Genomic DNA, 19,327 nt, shown 5'->3' on the forward strand with positions numbered 1-19,327 from the left:
GCTCGTTGGTCTAGGGGTATGATTCTCGCTTTGGGTGCGAGAGGTCTCAGGTACAAATCCCGGACGAGCCCATAATTTAACCGAACATAGAAAAATGGCTGCTGAAGATTCGACTTGCATCAATAAGGGAACCATTGCACACTTTTAGAAAAGAGATATTTATAAATTATTTTCCGACAATCCAGACGTTTGTGGAGTGTATGTCTGGCTCGTTGGTCTAGGGGCATGATTCTCGCTTAGGGTGCGAGAGGTCCCGGGTTCAACTCCCGGACGAGCCCATATTTTTTAACATATTGCATTATGATGCCTGCATTTCAATTCAAGTTATGAAATTCGACAGAAAATCAATAATAACAATTCTCACAATTATACTGACCGTGGATTTTGCGACCACATCGGAATGTCCCAACAAGTAGACAATCATGGCAATGAAATGGAGAATTCCCTGCAGTGCAAGGCAGTAAATCACAAATATGGTCATTCGCTTTGTCTGTTAGTTTACTCGAAAGTTTAAAGATGAGTTTTTGATTTCGTTTACTGAATCAATACCCTGAAATGGAATGTATAATGATTTGCTAAATACTATTTTAAAACTTGTCAATTGAGTCGCAAAACTGAATAAAACAGATTTTTTAAAATTTCTCTCCTAACTCATTAGTCAGAATCGGCTCGTTGGTCTAGGGGTATGATTCTCGCTTTGGGTGCGAGAGGTCTCGGGTTCAAATCCCGGACGAGACCATAATTTAACCGAACATAGAAAAATGGCTGCTGAAGATTCGACTTGCATCAATAAGTCAACCATTGCACACTTTTAGAAAAGAGATATTTATAAATTATTTTCCGACAATCCAGACGTTTGTGGAGTGTATGTCTGGCTCGTTGGTCTAGGGGCATGATTCTCGCTTAGGGTGCGAGAGGTCCCGGGTTCAACTCCCGGACGAGCCCATATTTTTTAACATATTGCATTATGATGCCTGCATTTCAATTCAAGTTATGAAATTCGACAGAAAATCAATAATAACAATTCTCGCAATTATAATGACCGGGGATTTTGCGACCACATCGGAATGTGCCAACAAGTAGACAATCATGGCAATGAAAGGAAGAATACCCTGCAGTGCAAGCCAGTAAATCACAAATATGGTCACTCGTTTTGGCTGTTAGTTTACTCGAAAGTTTAAAGATGAGTTTTTGATTTCGTTTACTGAATCATTACCCTGAAATGGAATTGTATAAAGATTTGCTAAATACTATTTTTAAACTTGTCAATTGAGTCGCAAAACTGAATAAAACTGATTTTTTTTAATTTCTCTCCTGACACATTAGTCAGAATCGGCTCGTTGGTCTAGGGGCATGATTCTCGCTTAGGGTGCGAGAGGTCCCGGGTTCAAATACCGGACGAGCCCATATTTTTGCATTATGATGCCTGCATTTCAATTCAAGTTATGAAATTCGACAGAAAAACAAAAATAGAAATTCTCACAATTATACTGACCGTGGATTTTGCAACCACATCGGAATGTGCCAACAAGTAGACAATCATGGCAATGATATAGAGAATTCCCTGCAGTGGAAGGCAGTAAATAACAAATATGGTCACTCGCTTTGTCTGTTAGTTTACTCGAAAGTTTAAAGATGAGTTTTTGATTTCGTTTACTGAATCATTACCCTGAAATGGAATTGTATAAAGATTTGCTAAATACTATTTTAAAACTTGTCAATTGAGTCACAAAACTGAATAAAACTGATTTTTTTTAATTTTTCTACTAACTCATTAGTCAGAATTGGCTCGTTGGTGTAGGGGTATGATTCTCGCATTGGGTGCGAGAGGTCTCGGGTTCAAATCCCGGACGAGCCCATATTTTTTAACATATTGCATTATGATGCCTGCATTTCAATTCAAGTTATGAAATTCGACAGAAAATCAGTAATAACAATTCTCGCAATTATACTGACCGGGGATTTTGCGACCACATCGGAATGTGCCAACAAGTAGACAATCATGGCAATGAAATGGAGAATTCCCTGCAGTGCAAGGCAGTAAATCACAAATATGGTCACTCGCTTTGGCTGTTAGTTTACTCGAAAGTTTAAAGATGAGTTTTTGATTTCGTTTACTGAATCATTACCCTGAAATGGATTTGTATAAAGATTTGCTAAATACTATTTTAAAACTTGTCAATTGAGTCGCAAAACTGAATAAAACTATTTTTTTTTAATTTCTCTCTAACTCATTAGTCAGAATCGGCTCGTTGGTCTAGGAGTATGATTCTCGCTTTGGGTGCCAGAGGTCTCGGGTTCAAATCCCGGACGAGCTCAAAATTTTACCAAATTTAGAAAAATGGCTGCTGAAGATTCGACTTGCATCAATAAGGCAACCTTTGAACACTTTTAGAAAAGAGATATTTATAAATTATTTTCCGACAATCATACAATTGTTGAATGTATATCTGGCTCGTTGGTCTAGGGGCATGATTCTCGCTTAGGGTGCGAGAGGTCACGAGTTCAACTCCCGGACGAGCCCATATTTTTTAACATATTGCATTATGATGCCTGCATTTCAATTCAAGTCATGAAATTTGACAGAAAATCAATAATAACAATTCTCGCAATTATAATGACCGGGGATTTTGCGACCACATAGGAATGTGCCAACAAGTAGACAATCATGGCAATGAAAGGAAGAATACCCTCCAGTGCAACCCAGTAAATCACAAATATAGTCACTCGTTTTGGCTGTTAGTTTACTCGAAAGTTTAAAGATGAGTTTTTGATTTCGTTTACTGAATCATTACCCAGAAATGGAATTGTATAATGATTTGCTAATACTATTTTAAAACTTGTCAATTGAGTCGCAAAACTGAATAAAACTGATTTTTTTTAAATTTCTCTCCTAACTCATTAGTCAGAATCGGCTCGTTGGTCCAGCGGCATGATTCTCGCTTTGTGTTCGAGAGGTCTCGGGTTCAAATCCCGGACGAGCCCATAATTTAACCAAACATAGAAAAATGGCTGCTGAAGATTCGACTTGCATCAATAAGGCAACATTTGAACACTTTTAGAAATGAGATATTTAAAAATTATTTTCCGACATTCCATACGTTTGTTGAATGTATGTCTGGTTCGTTGGTCTAGGGGCATGATTCTCGCTTAGGGTGCGAGAGGTCCCGGGTTCAACTCCCGGACGAGCCCATATTTTTTAACATATTGCATTATGATGCCTGCATTTCAATTCAAGTTATGAAATTCGACAGAAAAACAAAAATAGAAATTCTCACAATTATAATGACCGGGGATTTTGCGACCACATCGGAATGTGCCAACAAGTAGACAATCATGGCAATGAAATGGAGAATTCCCTGCAGTGCAAGGCAGTAAATCACAAATATGGTCATTCGCTTTGTCTGTTAGTTTACTCGAAAGTTTAAAGATGAGTTTTTGATTTCGTTTACTGAATCAATACCCTGAAATGGAATTGTATAATGATTTGCTAAATACTATTTTAAAACTTGTCAATTGAGTCGCAAAACTGAATAAAACTGATTTTTTAAAATTTCTCTCCTAACTCATTAGTCAGAATCGGCTCGTTGGTCTAGGGGTATGATTCTCGCTTTGGGTGCGAGAGGTCTCAGGTACAAATCCCGGACGAGCCCATAATTTAACCGAACATAGAAAAATGGCTGCTGAAGATTCGACTTGCATCAATAAGGGAACCATTGCACACTTTTAGAAAAGAGATATTTATAAATTATTTTCCGACAATCCAGACGTTTGTGGAGTGTATGTCTGGCTCGTTGGTCTAGGGGCATGATTCTCGCTTAGGGTGCGAGAGGTCCCGGGTTCAACTCCCGGACGAGCCCATATTTTTTAACATATTGCATTATGATGCCTGCATTTCAATTCAAGTTATGAAATTCGACAGAAAATCAATAATAACAATTCTCACAATTATACTGACCGTGGATTTTGCGACCACATCGGAATGTCCCAACAAGTAGACAATCATGGCAATGAAATGGAGAATTCCCTGCAGTGCAAGGCAGTAAATCACAAATATGGTCATTCGCTTTGTCTGTTAGTTTACTCGAAAGTTTAAAGATGAGTTTTTGATTTCGTTTACTGAATCAATACCCTGAAATGGAATGTATAATGATTTGCTAAATACTATTTTAAAACTTGTCAATTGAGTCGCAAAACTGAATAAAACAGATTTTTTAAAATTTCTCTCCTAACTCATTAGTCAGAATCGGCTCGTTGGTCTAGGGGTATGATTCTCGCTTTGGGTGCGAGAGGTCTCGGGTTCAAATCCCGGACGAGACCATAATTTAACCGAACATAGAAAAATGGCTGCTGAAGATTCGACTTGCATCAATAAGTCAACCATTGCACACTTTTAGAAAAGAGATATTTATAAATTATTTTCCGACAATCCAGACGTTTGTGGAGTGTATGTCTGGCTCGTTGGTCTAGGGGCATGATTCTCGCTTAGGGTGCGAGAGGTCCCGGGTTCAACTCCCGGACGAGCCCATATTTTTTAACATATTGCATTATGATGCCTGCATTTCAATTCAAGTTATGAAATTCGACAGAAAATCAATAATAACAATTCTCGCAATTATAATGACCGGGGATTTTGCGACCACATCGGAATGTGCCAACAAGTAGACAATCATGGCAATGAAAGGAAGAATACCCTGCAGTGCAAGCCAGTAAATCACAAATATGGTCACTCGTTTTGGCTGTTAGTTTACTCGAAAGTTTAAAGATGAGTTTTTGATTTCGTTTACTGAATCATTACCCTGAAATGGAATTGTATAAAGATTTGCTAAATACTATTTTTAAACTTGTCAATTGAGTCGCAAAACTGAATAAAACTGATTTTTTTTAATTTCTCTCCTGACACATTAGTCAGAATCGGCTCGTTGGTCTAGGGGCATGATTCTCGCTTAGGGTGCGAGAGGTCCCGGGTTCAAATACCGGACGAGCCCATATTTTTGCATTATGATGCCTGCATTTCAATTCAAGTTATGAAATTCGACAGAAAAACAAAAATAGAAATTCTCACAATTATACTGACCGTGGATTTTGCAACCACATCGGAATGTGCCAACAAGTAGACAATCATGGCAATGATATAGAGAATTCCCTGCAGTGGAAGGCAGTAAATAACAAATATGGTCACTCGCTTTGTCTGTTAGTTTACTCGAAAGTTTAAAGATGAGTTTTTGATTTCGTTTACTGAATCATTACCCTGAAATGGAATTGTATAAAGATTTGCTAAATACTATTTTAAAACTTGTCAATTGAGTCACAAAACTGAATAAAACTGATTTTTTTTAATTTTTCTACTAACTCATTAGTCAGAATTGGCTCGTTGGTGTAGGGGTATGATTCTCGCATTGGGTGCGAGAGGTCTCGGGTTCAAATCCCGGACGAGCCCATATTTTTTAACATATTGCATTATGATGCCTGCATTTCAATTCAAGTTATGAAATTCGACAGAAAATCAGTAATAACAATTCTCGCAATTATACTGACCGGGGATTTTGCGACCACATCGGAATGTGCCAACAAGTAGACAATCATGGCAATGAAATGGAGAATTCCCTGCAGTGCAAGGCAGTAAATCACAAATATGGTCACTCGCTTTGGCTGTTAGTTTACTCGAAAGTTTAAAGATGAGTTTTTGATTTCGTTTACTGAATCATTACCCTGAAATGGATTTGTATAAAGATTTGCTAAATACTATTTTAAAACTTGTCAATTGAGTCGCAAAACTGAATAAAACTATTTTTTTTTAATTTCTCTCTAACTCATTAGTCAGAATCGGCTCGTTGGTCTAGGAGTATGATTCTCGCTTTGGGTGCCAGAGGTCTCGGGTTCAAATCCCGGACGAGCTCAAAATTTTACCAAATTTAGAAAAATGGCTGCTGAAGATTCGACTTGCATCAATAAGGCAACCTTTGAACACTTTTAGAAAAGAGATATTTATAAATTATTTTCCGACAATCATACAATTGTTGAATGTATATCTGGCTCGTTGGTCTAGGGGCATGATTCTCGCTTAGGGTGCGAGAGGTCACGAGTTCAACTCCCGGACGAGCCCATATTTTTTAACATATTGCATTATGATGCCTGCATTTCAATTCAAGTCATGAAATTTGACAGAAAATCAATAATAACAATTCTCGCAATTATAATGACCGGGGATTTTGCGACCACATAGGAATGTGCCAACAAGTAGACAATCATGGCAATGAAAGGAAGAATACCCTCCAGTGCAACCCAGTAAATCACAAATATAGTCACTCGTTTTGGCTGTTAGTTTACTCGAAAGTTTAAAGATGAGTTTTTGATTTCGTTTACTGAATCATTACCCAGAAATGGAATTGTATAATGATTTGCTAATACTATTTTAAAACTTGTCAATTGAGTCGCAAAACTGAATAAAACTGATTTTTTTTAAATTTCTCTCCTAACTCATTAGTCAGAATCGGCTCGTTGGTCCAGCGGCATGATTCTCGCTTTGTGTTCGAGAGGTCTCGGGTTCAAATCCCGGACGAGCCCATAATTTAACCAAACATAGAAAAATGGCTGCTGAAGATTCGACTTGCATCAATAAGGCAACATTTGAACACTTTTAGAAATGAGATATTTAAAAATTATTTTCCGACATTCCATACGTTTGTTGAATGTATGTCTGGCTCGTTGGTCTAGGGGCATGATTCTCGCTTAGGGTGCGAGAGGTCCCGGGTTCAACTCCCGGACGAGCCCATATTTTTTAACATATTGCATTATGATGCCTGCATTTCAATTCAAGTTATGAAATTCGACAGAAAAACAATAATAACAATTCTCGCAATTATAATGACCGGGGATTTTGCGACCACATAGGAATGTGCCAACAAGTAGACAATCATGGCAATGAAAGGAAGAATACCCTCCAGTGCAACCCAGTAAATCACAAATATAGTCACTCGTTTTGGCTGTTAGTTTACTCGAAAGTTTAAAGATGAGTTTTTGATTTCGTTTACTGAATCATTACCCAGAAATGGAATTGTATAATGATTTGCTAATACTATTTTAAAACTTGTCAATTGAGTCGCAAAACTGAATAAAACTGATTTTTTTTAAATTTCTCTCATAACTCATTAGTCAGAATCGGCTCGTTGGTCCAGCGGCATGATTCTCGCTTTGTGTTCGAGAGGTCTCGGGTTCAAATCCCGGACGAGCCCATAATTTAACCAAACATAGAAAAATGGCTGCTGAAGATTCGACTTGCATCAATAAGGCAACATTTGAACACTTTTAGAAATGAGATATTTAAAAATTATTTTCCGACATTCCATACGTTTGTTGAATGTATGTCTGGCTCGTTGGTCTAGGGGCATGATTCTCGCTTAGGGTGCGAGAGGTCCCGGGTTCAACTCCCGGACGAGCCCATATTTTTTAACATATTGCATTATGATGCCTGCATTTCAATTCAAGTTATGAAATTCGACAGAAAAACAAAAATAGAAATTCTCACAATTATAATGACCGGGGATTTTGCGACCACATCGGAATGTGCCAACAAGTAGACAATCATGGCAATGAAATGGAGAATTCCCTGCAGTGCAAGGCAGTAAATCACAAATATGGTCATTCGCTTTGTCTGTTAGTTTACTCGAAAGTTTAAAGATGAGTTTTTGATTTCGTTTACTGAATCAATACCCTGAAATGGAATTGTATAATGATTTGCTAAATACTATTTTAAAACTTGTCAATTGAGTCGCAAAACTGAATAAAACTGATTTTTTAAAATTTCTCTCCTAACTCATTAGTCAGAATCGGCTCGTTGGTCTAGGGGTATGATTCTCGCTTTGGGTGCGAGAGGTCTCAGGTACAAATCCCGGACGAGCCCATAATTTAACCGAACATAGAAAAATGGCTGCTGAAGATTCGACTTGCATCAATAAGGGAACCATTGCACACTTTTAGAAAAGAGATATTTATAAATTATTTTCCGACAATCCAGACGTTTGTGGAGTGTATGTCTGGCTCGTGGTCTAGGGGCATGATTCTCGCTTAGGGTGCGAGAGGACCCGGGTTCAACTCCCGGACGAGCCCATATTTTTTAACATATTGCATTATGATGCCTGCATTTCAATTCAAGTTATGAAATTCGACAGAAAATCAATAATAACAATTCTCGCAATTATAATGACCGGGGATTTTGCGACCACATCGGAATGTGCCAACAAGTAGACAATCATGGCAATGAAAGGAAGAATACCCTCCAGTGCAACCCAGTAAATCACAAATATAGTCACTCGTTTTGGCTGTTAGTTTACTCGAAAGTTTAAAGATGAGTTTTTGATTTCGTTTACTGAATCATTACCCAGAAATGGAATTGTATAATGATTTGCTAATACTATTTTAAAACTTGTCAATTGAGTCGCAAAACTGAATAAAACTGATTTTTTTTAAATTTCTCTCCTAACTCATTAGTCAGAATCGGCTCGTTGGTCCAGCGGCATGATTCTCGCTTTGTGTTCGAGAGGTCTCGGGTTCAAATCCCGGACGAGCCCATAATTTAACCAAACATAGAAAAATGGCTGCTGAAGATTCGACTTGCATCAATAAGGCAACATTTGAACACTTTTAGAAATGAGATATTTAAAAATTATTTTCCGACATTCCATACGTTTGTTGAATGTATGTCTGGCTCGTTGGTCTAGGGGCATGATTCTCGCTTAGGGTGCGAGAGGTCCCGGGTTCAACTCCCGGACGAGCCCATATTTTTTAACATATTGCATTATGATGCCTGCATTTCAATTCAAGTTATGAAATTCGACAGAAAAACAAAAATAGAAATTCTCACAATTATAATGACCGGGGATTTTGCGACCACATCGGAATGTGCCAACAAGTAGACAATCATGGCAATGAAATGGAGAATTCCCTGCAGTGCAAGGCAGTAAATCACAAATATGGTCATTCGCTTTGTCTGTTAGTTTACTCGAAAGTTTAAAGATGAGTTTTTGATTTCGTTTACTGAATCAATACCCTGAAATGGAATTGTATAATGATTTGCTAAATACTATTTTAAAACTTGTCAATTGAGTCGCAAAACTGAATAAAACTGATTTTTTAAAATTTCTCTCCTAACTCATTAGTCAGAATCGGCTCGTTGGTCTAGGGGTATGATTCTCGCTTTGGGTGCGAGAGGTCTCAGGTACAAATCCCGGACGAGCCCATAATTTAACCGAACATAGAAAAATGGCTGCTGAAGATTCGACTTGCATCAATAAGGGAACCATTGCACACTTTTAGAAAAGAGATATTTATAAATTATTTTCCGACAATCCAGACGTTTGTGGAGTGTATGTCTGGCTCGTTGGTCTAGGGGCATGATTCTCGCTTAGGGTGCGAGAGGTCCCGGGTTCAACTCCCGGACGAGCCCATATTTTTTAACATATTGCATTATGATGCCTGCATTTCAATTCAAGTTATGAAATTCGACAGAAAATCAATAATAACAATTCTCGCAATTATAATGACCGGGGATTTTGCGACCACATCGGAATGTGCCAACAAGTAGACAATCATGGCAATGAAAGGAAGAATACCCTGCAGTGGAAGCCAGTAAATCACAAATATGGTCACTCGATTTGGCTGTTAGTTTACTCGAAAGTTTAAAGACGAGTTTATGATTTCGTTTACTGAATCATTACCCTGAAATGGAATTGTATAAAGATTTGCTAAATACTATTTTTAAACTTGTCAATTGAGTCGCAAAACTGAATAAAACTGATTTTTTTTAATTTCTCTCCTGACACATTAGTCAGAATCGGCTCGTTGGTCTAGGGGCATGATTCTCGCTTAGGGTGCGAGAGGTCCCGGGTTCAAATACCGGACGAGCCCATATTTTTGCATTATGATGCCTGCATTTCAATTCAAGTTATGAAATTCGACAGAAAAACAAAAATAGAAATTCTCACAATTATACTGACCGTGGATTTTGCAACCACATCGGAATGTGCCAACAAGTAGACAATCATGGCAATGATATAGAGAATTCCCTGCAGTGGAAGGCAGTAAATAACAAATATGGTCACTCGCTTTGTCTGTTAGTTTACTCGAAAGTTTAAAGATGAGTTTTTGATTTCGTTTACTGAATCATTACCCTGAAATGGAATTGTATAAAGATTTGCTAAATACTATTTTAAAACTTGTCAATTGAGTCACAAAACTGAATAAAACTGATTTTTTTTAATTTTTCTACTAACTCATTAGTCAGAATTGGCTCGTTGGTGTAGGGGTATGATTCTCGCATTGGGTGCGAGAGGTCTCGGGTTCAAATCCCGGACGAGCCCATAATTTAACCGAACATAGAAAAATGGCTGCTGAAGATTCGACTTGCATCAATAAGGGAACCATTGCACACTTTTAGAAAAGAGATATTTATAAATTATTTTCCGACAATCCAGACGTTTGTGGAGTGTATGTCTGGCTCGTTGGTCTAGGGGCATGATTCTCGCTTAGGGTGCGAGAGGTCCCGGGTTCAACTCCCGGACGAGCCCATATTTTTTAACATATTGCATTATGATGCCTGCATTTCAATTCAAGTTATGAAATTCGACAGAAAATCAATAATAACAATTCTCGCAATTATAATGACCGGGGATTTTGCGACCACATCGGAATGTGCCAACAAGTAGACAATCATGGCAATGAAAGGAAGAATACCCTGCAGTGGAAGCCAGTAAATCACAAATATGGTCACTCGATTTGGCTGTTAGTTTACTCGAAAGTTTAAAGACGAGTTTATGATTTCGTTTACTGAATCATTACCCTGAAATGGAATTGTATAAAGATTTGCTAAATACTATTTTTAAACTTGTCAATTGAGTCGCAAAACTGAATAAAACTGATTTTTTTTTAATTTCTCTCCTGACACATTAGTCAGAATCGGCTCGTTGGTCTAGGGGCATGATTCTCGCTTAGGGTGCGAGAGGTCCCGGGTTCAAATACCGGACGAGCCCATATTTTTGCATTATGATGCCTGCATTTCAATTCAAGTTATGAAATTCGACAGAAAAACAAAAATAGAAATTCTCACAATTATACTGACCGTGGATTTTGCAACCACATCGGAATGTGCCAACAAGTAGACAATCATGGCAATGATATAGAGAATTCCCTGCAGTGGAAGGCAGTAAATAACAAATATGGTCACTCGCTTTGTCTGTTAGTTTACTCGAAAGTTTAAAGATGAGTTTTTGATTTCGTTTACTGAATCATTACCCTGAAATGGAATTGTATAAAGATTTGCTAAATACTATTTTAAAACTTGTCAATTGAGTCACAAAACTGAATAAAACTGATTTTTTTTAATTTTTCTACTAACTCATTAGTCAGAATTGGCTCGTTGGTGTAGGGGTATGATTCTCGCATTGGGTGCGAGAGGTCTCGGGTTCAAATCCCGGACGAGCCCATATTTTTTAACATATTGCATTATGATGCCTGCATTTCAATTCAAGTTATGAAATTCGACAGAAAATCAGTAATAACAATTCTCGCAATTATACTGACCGGGGATTTTGCGACCACATCGGAATGTGCCAACAAGTAGACAATCATGGCAATGAAATGGAGAATTCCCTGCAGTGCAAGGCAGTAAATCACAAATATGGTCACTCGCTTTGGCTGTTAGTTTACTCGAAAGTTTAAAGATGAGTTTTTGATTTCGTTTACTGAATCATTACCCTGAAATGGATTTGTATAAAGATTTGCTAAATACTATTTTAAAACTTGTCAATTGAGTCGCAAAACTGAATAAAACTATTTTTTTTTAATTTCTCTCTAACTCATTAGTCAGAATCGGCTCGTTGGTCTAGGAGTATGATTCTCGCTTTGGGTGCCAGAGGTCTCGGGTTCAAATCCCGGACGAGCTCAAAATTTTACCAAATTTAGAAAAATGGCTGCTGAAGATTCGACTTGCATCAATAAGGCAACCTTTGAACACTTTTAGAAAAGAGATATTTATAAATTATTTTCCGACAATCATACAATTGTTGAATGTATATCTGGCTCGTTGGTCTAGGGGCATGATTCTCGCTTAGGGTGCGAGAGGTCACGAGTTCAACTCCCGGACGAGCCCATATTTTTTAACATATTGCATTATGATGCCTGCATTTCAATTCAAGTCATGAAATTTGACAGAAAATCAATAATAACAATTCTCGCAATTATAATGACCGGGGATTTTGCGACCACATCGGAATGTGCCAACAAGTAGACAATCATGGCAATGAAAGGAAGAATACCCTCCAGTGCAACCCAGTAAATCACAAATATAGTCACTCGTTTTGGCTGTTAGTTTACTCGAAAGTTTAAAGATGAGTTTTTGATTTCGTTTACTGAATCATTACCCAGAAATGGAATTGTATAATGATTTGCTAATACTATTTTAAAACTTGTCAATTGAGTCGCAAAACTGAATAAAACTGATTTTTTTTTAAATTTCTCTCCTAACTCATTAGTCAGAATCGGCTCGTTGGTCCAGCGGCATGATTCTCGCTTTGTGTTCGAGAGGTCTCGGGTTCAAATCCCGGACGAGCCCATAATTTAACCAAACATAGAAAAATGGCTGCTGAAGATTCGACTTGCATCAATAAGGCAACATTTGAACACTTTCAGAAATGAGATATTTAAAAATTATTTTCCGACATTCCATACGTTTGTTGAATGTATGTCTGGCTCGTTGGTCTAGGGGCATGATTCTCGCTTAGGGTGCGAGAGGTCCCGGGTTCAACTCCCGGACGAGCCCATATTTTTTAACATATTGCATTATGATGCCTGCATTTCAATTCAAGTTATGAAATTCGACAGAAAAACAAAAATAGAAATTCTCACAATTATAATGACCGGGGATTTTGCGACCACATCGGAATGTGCCAACAAGTAGACAATCATGGCAATGAAATGGAGAATTCCCTGCAGTGCAAGGCAGTAAATCACAAATATGGTCATTCGCTTTGTCTGTTAGTTTACTCGAAAGTTTAAAGATGAGTTTTTGATTTCGTTTACTGAATCAATACCCTGAAATGGAATTGTATAATGATTTGCTAAATACTATTTTAAAACTTGTCAATTGAGTCGCAAAACTGAATAAAACTGATTTTTTAAAATTTCTCTCCTAACTCATTAGTCAGAATCGGCTCGTTGGTCTAGGGGTATGATTCTCGCTTTGGGTGCGAGAGGTCTCAGGTACAAATCCCGGACGAGCCCATAATTTAACCGAACATAGAAAAATGGCTGCTGAAGATTCGACTTGCATCAATAAGGGAACCATTGCACACTTTTAGAAAAGAGATATTTATAAATTATTTTCTGACAATCCAGACGTTTGTGGAGTGTATGTCTGGCTCGTTGGTCTAGGGGCATGATTCTCGCTTAGGGTGCGAGAGGTCCCGGGTTCAAATCCCGGACGAGCCCATATTTTTTAACATATTGCATTATGATGCCTGCATTTCAATTCAAGTTATGAAATTCGACAGAAAATCAATAATAACAATTCTCGCAATTATAATGACCGGGGATTTTGCGACCACATCGGAATGTGCCAACAAGTAGACAATCATGGCAATGAAAGGAAGAATACCCTGCAGTGGAAGCCAGTAAATCACAAATATGGTCACTCGATTTGGCTGTTAGTTTACTCGAAAGTTTAAAGACGAGTTTATGATTTCGTTTACTGAATCATTACCCTGAAATGGAATTGTATAAAGATTTGCTAAATACTATTTTTAAACTTGTCAATTGAGTCGCAAAACTGAATAAAACTGATTTTTTTTAATTTCTCTCCTGACACATTAGTCAGAATCGGCTCGTTGGTCTAGGGGCATGATTCTTGCTTAGGCTGCGAGAGGTCCCGGGTTCAAATCCCGGACGAGCCCATATTTTCTAACATATTGCATTATGATGCCTGCATTTCAATTCAAGTTATGAAATTCGACAGAAAAACAAAAATAGAAATTCTCACAATTATACTGACCGTGGATTTTGCAACAACATCGGAATGTGCCAACAAGTAGACAATCATGGCAATGAAATGGAGAATTCCCTGCAGTGCAAGGCAGTAAATCACAAATATGGTCACTCGCTTTGGCTGTTAGTTTACTCGAAAGTTTAAAGATGAGTTTTTGATTTCGTTTACTGAATCATTACCCTGAAATGGACTTGTATAAAGATTTGCTAAATACTATTTTAAAACTTGTCAATTGAGTCGCAAAACTGAATAAAACTGATTTTTTTTAATTTCTCTCTAACTCATTAGTCAGAATCGGCTCGTTGGTCTAGGAGTATGATTCTCTCTTTGGGTGCGAGAGGTCTCGGGTTCAAATCCCGGCCGAGCTCAACATTTTACCAAATTTAGAAAAATGGCTGCTGAAGATTCGACTTGCATCAATAAGGCAACCTTTGAACACTTTTAGAAAAGAGATATTTATAAATTATTTTCCGACAATCATACGATTGTTGAATGTATGTCTGGCTCGTTGGTCTAGGGGCATGATTCTTGCTTAGGGTGCGGGAGGTCCCGGTTTCAACTCCCAGACGAACCCATATTTTTTAACATATTGCATTATGATGCCTGCATTTCAATTCAAGTTATGAAATTCGACAGAAAATCAATAATAACAATTCTCGCAATTATAATGACCGGGGATTTTGCGACCACATCGGAATGTGCCAACAAGTAGACAATCATGGCAATGAAAGGAAGAATACCCTGCAGTGCAAGCCAGTAAATCACAAATATGGTCACTCGTTTTGGCTGTTAGTTTACTCGAAAGTTTAAAGATGAGTTTTTGATTTCGTTTACTGAATCATTACCCTGAAATGGAATTGTATAAAGATTTGCTAAATACTATTTTTAAACTTGTCAATTGAGTCGCAAAACTGAATAAAACTGATTTTTTAAAATTTCTCTCCTAACTCATTAGTCAGAATCGGCTCGTTGGTCTAGGGGTATGATTCTCGCTTTGGGTGCTAGAGGTCCCGGGTTCAAATCCCGGACGAGCCCATATTTTTTAACATATTGCATTATGATGCCTGCATTTCAATTCAAGTTATGAAATTCGACAGAAAAACAAAAATAGAAATTCTCACAATTATACTGACCGTGGATTTTGCGACCACATCGGAATGTCCCAACAAGTAGACAATCATGGCAATGAAATGGAGAATTCCCTGCAGTGCAAGGCAGTAAATCACAAATATGGTCATTCGCTTTGTCTGTTAGTTTACTCGAAAGTTTAAAGATGAGTTTTTGATTTCGTTTACTGAATCAATACCCTGAAATGGAATTGTATAATGATTTGCTAAATACTATTTTAAAACTTGTCAATTGAGTCGCAAAACTGAATAAAACTGATTTTTTAAAATTTCTCTCCTAACTCATTAGTCAGAATCGGCTCGTTGGTCTAGGGGTATGATTCTCGCTTTGGGTGCGAGAGGTCTCGGGTTCAAATCCCGGACGAGACCATAATTTAACCGAACATAGAAAAATGGCTGCTGAAGATTCGACTTGCATCAATAAGTCAACCATTGCACACTATTAGAAAAGAGATATTTATAAATTATTTTCCGACAATCCAGACGTTTGTGGAGTGGATGTCTGGCTCGTTGGTCTAGGGGCATGATTCTCGCTTAGGGTGCGAGAGGTCCCGAGTTCAACTCCCGGACGAGCCCATATTTTTTAACATATTGCATTATGATGCCTGCATTTCAATTCAAGTTATGAAATTCGACAGAAAATCAATAATAACAATTCTCGCAATTATAATGACCGGGGATTTTGCGACCACATCGGAATGTGCCAACAAGTAGACAATCATGGCAATGAAAGGAAGAATACCCTGCAGTGCAAGCCAGTAAATCACAAATATGGTCACTCGTTTTGGCTGTTAGTTTACTCGAAAGTTTAAAGATGAGTTTTTGATTTCGTTTACTGAATCATTACCCTGAAATGGAATTGTATAAAGATTTGCTAAATACTATTTTTAAACTTGTCAATTGAGTCGCAAAACTGAATAAATCTGATTTTTTTTAATTTCTCTCCTGACACATTAGTCAGAATCGGCTCGTTGGTCTAGGGGCATGATTCTCGCTTAGGGTGCGAGAGGTCCCGGGTTCAAATACCGGACGAGCCCATATTTTTGCATTATGATGCCTGCATTTCAATTCAAGTTATGAAATTCGACAGAAAAACAAAAATAGAAATTCTCACAATTATACTGACCGTGGATTTTGCAACCACATCGGAATGTGCCAACAAGTAGACAATCATGGCAATGATATAGAGAATTCCCTGCAGTGGAAGGCAGTAAATAACAAATATGGTCACTCGCTTTGTCTGTTAGTTTACTCGAAAGTTTAAAGATGAGTTTTTGATTTCGTTTACTGAATCATTACCCTGAAATGGAATTGTATAAAGATTTGCTAAATACTATTTTAAAACTTGTCAATTGAGTCACAAAACTGAATAAAACTGATTTTGTTTAATATTTCTACTAACTCATTAGTCAGAATTGGCTCGTTGGTGTAGGGGTATGATTCTCGCATTGGGTGCGAGAGGTCTCGGGTTCAAATCCCGGACGAGCCCAAATTTTTTAACATATTGCATTATGATGCCTGCATTTCAATTCAAGTTATGAAATTCGACAGAAAATCAGTAATAACAATTCTCGCAATTATACTGACCGGGGATTTTGCGACCACATCGGAATGTGCCAACAAGTAGACAATCATGGCAATGAAATAGAGAATTCCCTGAAGTGCAAGGCAGTAAAACACAAATATGGTCACTCGCTTTGGCTGTTAGTTTACTCGAAATTTAAAGATGAGTTTTTGATTTCGTTTACTGAATCATTACCCTGAAATGGAATTGTATAATGATTTGCTAAATACTATTTTAAAACTTGTCAATTGAGTCGCAAAAATGAATAAAACTGATTTTTTTTTAATTTCTCTCTAACTCATTAGTCAGAATCGGCTCGTTGGTCTAGGAGTATGATTCTCGCTTTGGGTGCGAGAGGTCTCGGGTTCAAATCCCGGACGAGCTCAAAATTTTACCAAATTTAGAAAAATGGCTGCTGAAGATTCGACTTGCATCAATAAGGCAACCTTTGAACACTTTTAGAAAAGAGATATTTATAAATTATTTTCCGACAATCATACGATTGTTGAATGTATGTCTGGCTCGTTGGTCTAGGGGCATGATTCTCGCTTAGGGTGCGAGAGGTCCCGGGTTCAACTCCCGGACGAGCCCATATTTTTTAACATATTGCATTATGATGCCTGCATTTCAATTCAAGTTATGAAATTCGACAGAAAATCAATAATAACAATTCTCGCAATTATAATGACCGGGGATTTTGCGACCACATCGGAATGTGCCAACAAGTAGACAATCATGGCAATGAAAGGAAGAATACCCTGCAGTGCAAGCCAGTAAATCACAAATATGGTCACTCGTTTTGGCTGTTAGTTTACTCGAAAGTTTAAAGATGAGTTTTTGATTTCGTTTACTGAATCATTACCCTGAAATGGAATTGTATAAAGATTTGTAAATACTATTTTTAAACTTGTCAATTGAGTCGCAAAACTGAATAAAACTGATTTTTTTTAATTTCTCTCCTGACACATTGGTCAGAATCGGATCGTTGGTCTAGGGGCATGATTCTCGCTTAGGGTGCGAGAGGTCCCGAGTTCAAATCCCGGACGAGCCCATATTTTCTAACATATTGCATTATGATGCCTGCATTTCAATTCAAGTTATGAAATTCGACAGAAAAACAAAAATAGAAATTCTCACAATTATACTGACCGTGGATTTTGCAACCACATCGGAATGTGCCAACAAGTAGACAATCATGGCAATGAAATGGAGAATTCCCTGCAGTGCAAGGCAGTAAATCACAAATATGGTCACTCGCTTTGGCTGTTAGTTTACTCGAAAGTTTAAAGATGAGTTTTTGATTTCGTTTACTGAATCATTACCCTGAAATGGACTTGTATAAAGATTTGCTAAATACTATTTTAAAACTTGTCAATTGAGTCGCAAAACTGAATAAAACTGATTTTTTTTAATTTCTCTCTAACTCATTAGTCAGAATCGGCTCGTTGGTCTAGGAGTATGATTCTCGCTTTGGGTGCGAGAGGTCTCGGGTTCAAATCCCGGACGAGCTCAACATTTTACCAAATTTAGAAAAATGGCTGCTGAAGATTCGACTTGCATCAACAAGGCTACCTTTGAACACTTTTAGAAAAGAGATATTTATAAATTATTTTCCGACAATCATACGATTGTTGAATGTATGTCTGGCTCGTTGGTCTAGGGGCATGATTCTTGCTTTGGGTGCGGGAGGTCTCGGGTTCAACTCCCGGACGAGCCCATATTTTTTAACATATTGCATTATGATGCCTGCATTTCAATTCAAGTTATGAAATTCGACAGAAAATCAATAATAACAATTCTCGCAATTATAATGACCGGGGATTTTGCGACCACATCGGAATGTGCCAACAAGTAGACAATCATGGCAATGAAAGGAAGAATACCCTGCAGTGCAAGCCAGTAAATCACAAATATGGTCACTCGTTTTGGCTGTTAGTTTACTCGAAAGTTTAAAGATGAGTTTTTGATTTCGTTTACTGAATCATTACCCTGAAATGGAATTGTATAAAGATTTGCTAAATACTATTTTTAAACTTGTCAATTGAGTCGCAAACCTGAATAAAACTGATTTTTTTTAATTTCTCTCCTGACACATTAGTCAGAATCGGCTCGTTGGTCTAGGGGCATGATTATCGCTTAGGGTGCGAGAGGTCCCGGGTTCAAATACCGGACGAGCCCTTATTTTTTAACATATTGCATTATGATGCCTGCATTTCAATTCAAGTTATGAAATTCGACAGAAAAACAAAAATAGAAATTCTCACAATTATACTGACCGTGGATTTTGCAACCACATCGGAATGTGTCAACAAGTAGACAATCATGGCAATGATATAGAGAATTCCCTGCAGTGGAAGGCAGTAAATAACAAATATGGTCACTCGCTTTGTCTGTTAGTTTACTCGAAAGTTTAAAGATGAGTTTTTGATTTCGTTTACTGAATCATTACCCTGAAATGGAATTGTATATAGATTTGCTAAAAACTATTTTAAAACTTGTCAATTGAGTCACAAAACTGAATACAACTGATTTTTTAAAATTTTTTCTTCTAACTCATTAGTCAGCATTGGCTCGTTGGTGTAGGGGTATGATTCTCGCTTT

General features: G+C 37.6%; 24 non-coding genes across 24 annotated transcripts; all 24 read left to right on the forward strand.

The window, feature by feature from the left end:
- Positions 1-206: 206 nt before the first annotated feature.
- On the forward strand, positions 207-278 carry TRNAP-AGG (transfer RNA proline (anticodon AGG)). The gene has a single exon. It is a non-coding gene; the product is annotated as a tRNA-Pro (tRNA).
- A 388-nt stretch (positions 279-666) lies between these two features.
- On the forward strand, positions 667-739 carry TRNAP-UGG (transfer RNA proline (anticodon UGG)). Its single transcript has one exon. It is a non-coding gene; the product is annotated as a tRNA-Pro (tRNA).
- A 134-nt stretch (positions 740-873) lies between these two features.
- On the forward strand, positions 874-945 carry TRNAP-AGG (transfer RNA proline (anticodon AGG)). Its single transcript has one exon. It is a non-coding gene; the product is annotated as a tRNA-Pro (tRNA).
- Positions 946-1,334: 389 nt separating this feature from the next.
- Positions 1,335-1,406, forward strand: TRNAP-AGG (transfer RNA proline (anticodon AGG)). Its single transcript has one exon. It is a non-coding gene; the product is annotated as a tRNA-Pro (tRNA).
- A 1,714-nt stretch (positions 1,407-3,120) lies between these two features.
- On the forward strand, positions 3,121-3,192 carry TRNAP-AGG (transfer RNA proline (anticodon AGG)). The gene has a single exon. It is a non-coding gene; the product is annotated as a tRNA-Pro (tRNA).
- A 596-nt stretch (positions 3,193-3,788) lies between these two features.
- TRNAP-AGG (transfer RNA proline (anticodon AGG)) lies at positions 3,789-3,860 on the forward strand. Its single transcript has one exon. It is a non-coding gene; the product is annotated as a tRNA-Pro (tRNA).
- A 388-nt stretch (positions 3,861-4,248) lies between these two features.
- Positions 4,249-4,321, forward strand: TRNAP-UGG (transfer RNA proline (anticodon UGG)). Its single transcript has one exon. It is a non-coding gene; the product is annotated as a tRNA-Pro (tRNA).
- A 134-nt stretch (positions 4,322-4,455) lies between these two features.
- On the forward strand, positions 4,456-4,527 carry TRNAP-AGG (transfer RNA proline (anticodon AGG)). The gene has a single exon. It is a non-coding gene; the product is annotated as a tRNA-Pro (tRNA).
- A 389-nt stretch (positions 4,528-4,916) lies between these two features.
- Positions 4,917-4,988, forward strand: TRNAP-AGG (transfer RNA proline (anticodon AGG)). Its single transcript has one exon. It is a non-coding gene; the product is annotated as a tRNA-Pro (tRNA).
- A 1,714-nt stretch (positions 4,989-6,702) lies between these two features.
- On the forward strand, positions 6,703-6,774 carry TRNAP-AGG (transfer RNA proline (anticodon AGG)). Its single transcript has one exon. It is a non-coding gene; the product is annotated as a tRNA-Pro (tRNA).
- A 596-nt stretch (positions 6,775-7,370) lies between these two features.
- Positions 7,371-7,442, forward strand: TRNAP-AGG (transfer RNA proline (anticodon AGG)). Its single transcript has one exon. It is a non-coding gene; the product is annotated as a tRNA-Pro (tRNA).
- Positions 7,443-8,705: 1,263 nt separating this feature from the next.
- On the forward strand, positions 8,706-8,777 carry TRNAP-AGG (transfer RNA proline (anticodon AGG)). The gene has a single exon. It is a non-coding gene; the product is annotated as a tRNA-Pro (tRNA).
- A 596-nt stretch (positions 8,778-9,373) lies between these two features.
- On the forward strand, positions 9,374-9,445 carry TRNAP-AGG (transfer RNA proline (anticodon AGG)). The gene has a single exon. It is a non-coding gene; the product is annotated as a tRNA-Pro (tRNA).
- Positions 9,446-9,834: 389 nt separating this feature from the next.
- Positions 9,835-9,906, forward strand: TRNAP-AGG (transfer RNA proline (anticodon AGG)). Its single transcript has one exon. It is a non-coding gene; the product is annotated as a tRNA-Pro (tRNA).
- Positions 9,907-10,493: 587 nt separating this feature from the next.
- Positions 10,494-10,565, forward strand: TRNAP-AGG (transfer RNA proline (anticodon AGG)). The gene has a single exon. It is a non-coding gene; the product is annotated as a tRNA-Pro (tRNA).
- Positions 10,566-10,955: 390 nt separating this feature from the next.
- Positions 10,956-11,027, forward strand: TRNAP-AGG (transfer RNA proline (anticodon AGG)). The gene has a single exon. It is a non-coding gene; the product is annotated as a tRNA-Pro (tRNA).
- A 1,715-nt stretch (positions 11,028-12,742) lies between these two features.
- Positions 12,743-12,814, forward strand: TRNAP-AGG (transfer RNA proline (anticodon AGG)). Its single transcript has one exon. It is a non-coding gene; the product is annotated as a tRNA-Pro (tRNA).
- A 596-nt stretch (positions 12,815-13,410) lies between these two features.
- TRNAP-AGG (transfer RNA proline (anticodon AGG)) lies at positions 13,411-13,482 on the forward strand. Its single transcript has one exon. It is a non-coding gene; the product is annotated as a tRNA-Pro (tRNA).
- A 389-nt stretch (positions 13,483-13,871) lies between these two features.
- TRNAP-AGG (transfer RNA proline (anticodon AGG)) lies at positions 13,872-13,943 on the forward strand. The gene has a single exon. It is a non-coding gene; the product is annotated as a tRNA-Pro (tRNA).
- Positions 13,944-14,998: 1,055 nt separating this feature from the next.
- On the forward strand, positions 14,999-15,070 carry TRNAP-UGG (transfer RNA proline (anticodon UGG)). The gene has a single exon. It is a non-coding gene; the product is annotated as a tRNA-Pro (tRNA).
- Positions 15,071-15,459: 389 nt separating this feature from the next.
- Positions 15,460-15,532, forward strand: TRNAP-UGG (transfer RNA proline (anticodon UGG)). The gene has a single exon. It is a non-coding gene; the product is annotated as a tRNA-Pro (tRNA).
- Positions 15,533-15,666: 134 nt separating this feature from the next.
- TRNAP-AGG (transfer RNA proline (anticodon AGG)) lies at positions 15,667-15,738 on the forward strand. Its single transcript has one exon. It is a non-coding gene; the product is annotated as a tRNA-Pro (tRNA).
- Positions 15,739-16,127: 389 nt separating this feature from the next.
- TRNAP-AGG (transfer RNA proline (anticodon AGG)) lies at positions 16,128-16,199 on the forward strand. Its single transcript has one exon. It is a non-coding gene; the product is annotated as a tRNA-Pro (tRNA).
- Positions 16,200-17,245: 1,046 nt separating this feature from the next.
- On the forward strand, positions 17,246-17,317 carry TRNAP-AGG (transfer RNA proline (anticodon AGG)). Its single transcript has one exon. It is a non-coding gene; the product is annotated as a tRNA-Pro (tRNA).
- The last annotated feature ends 2,010 nt before the right edge of the window (positions 17,318-19,327 follow it).

Source organism: Saccoglossus kowalevskii, chromosome 22, assembly GCF_978046115.1.
Source record: "Saccoglossus kowalevskii chromosome 22, keSacKowa6.1, whole genome shotgun sequence".
NCBI classification, from domain to species: Eukaryota; Metazoa; Hemichordata; class Enteropneusta; family Harrimaniidae; genus Saccoglossus; species Saccoglossus kowalevskii.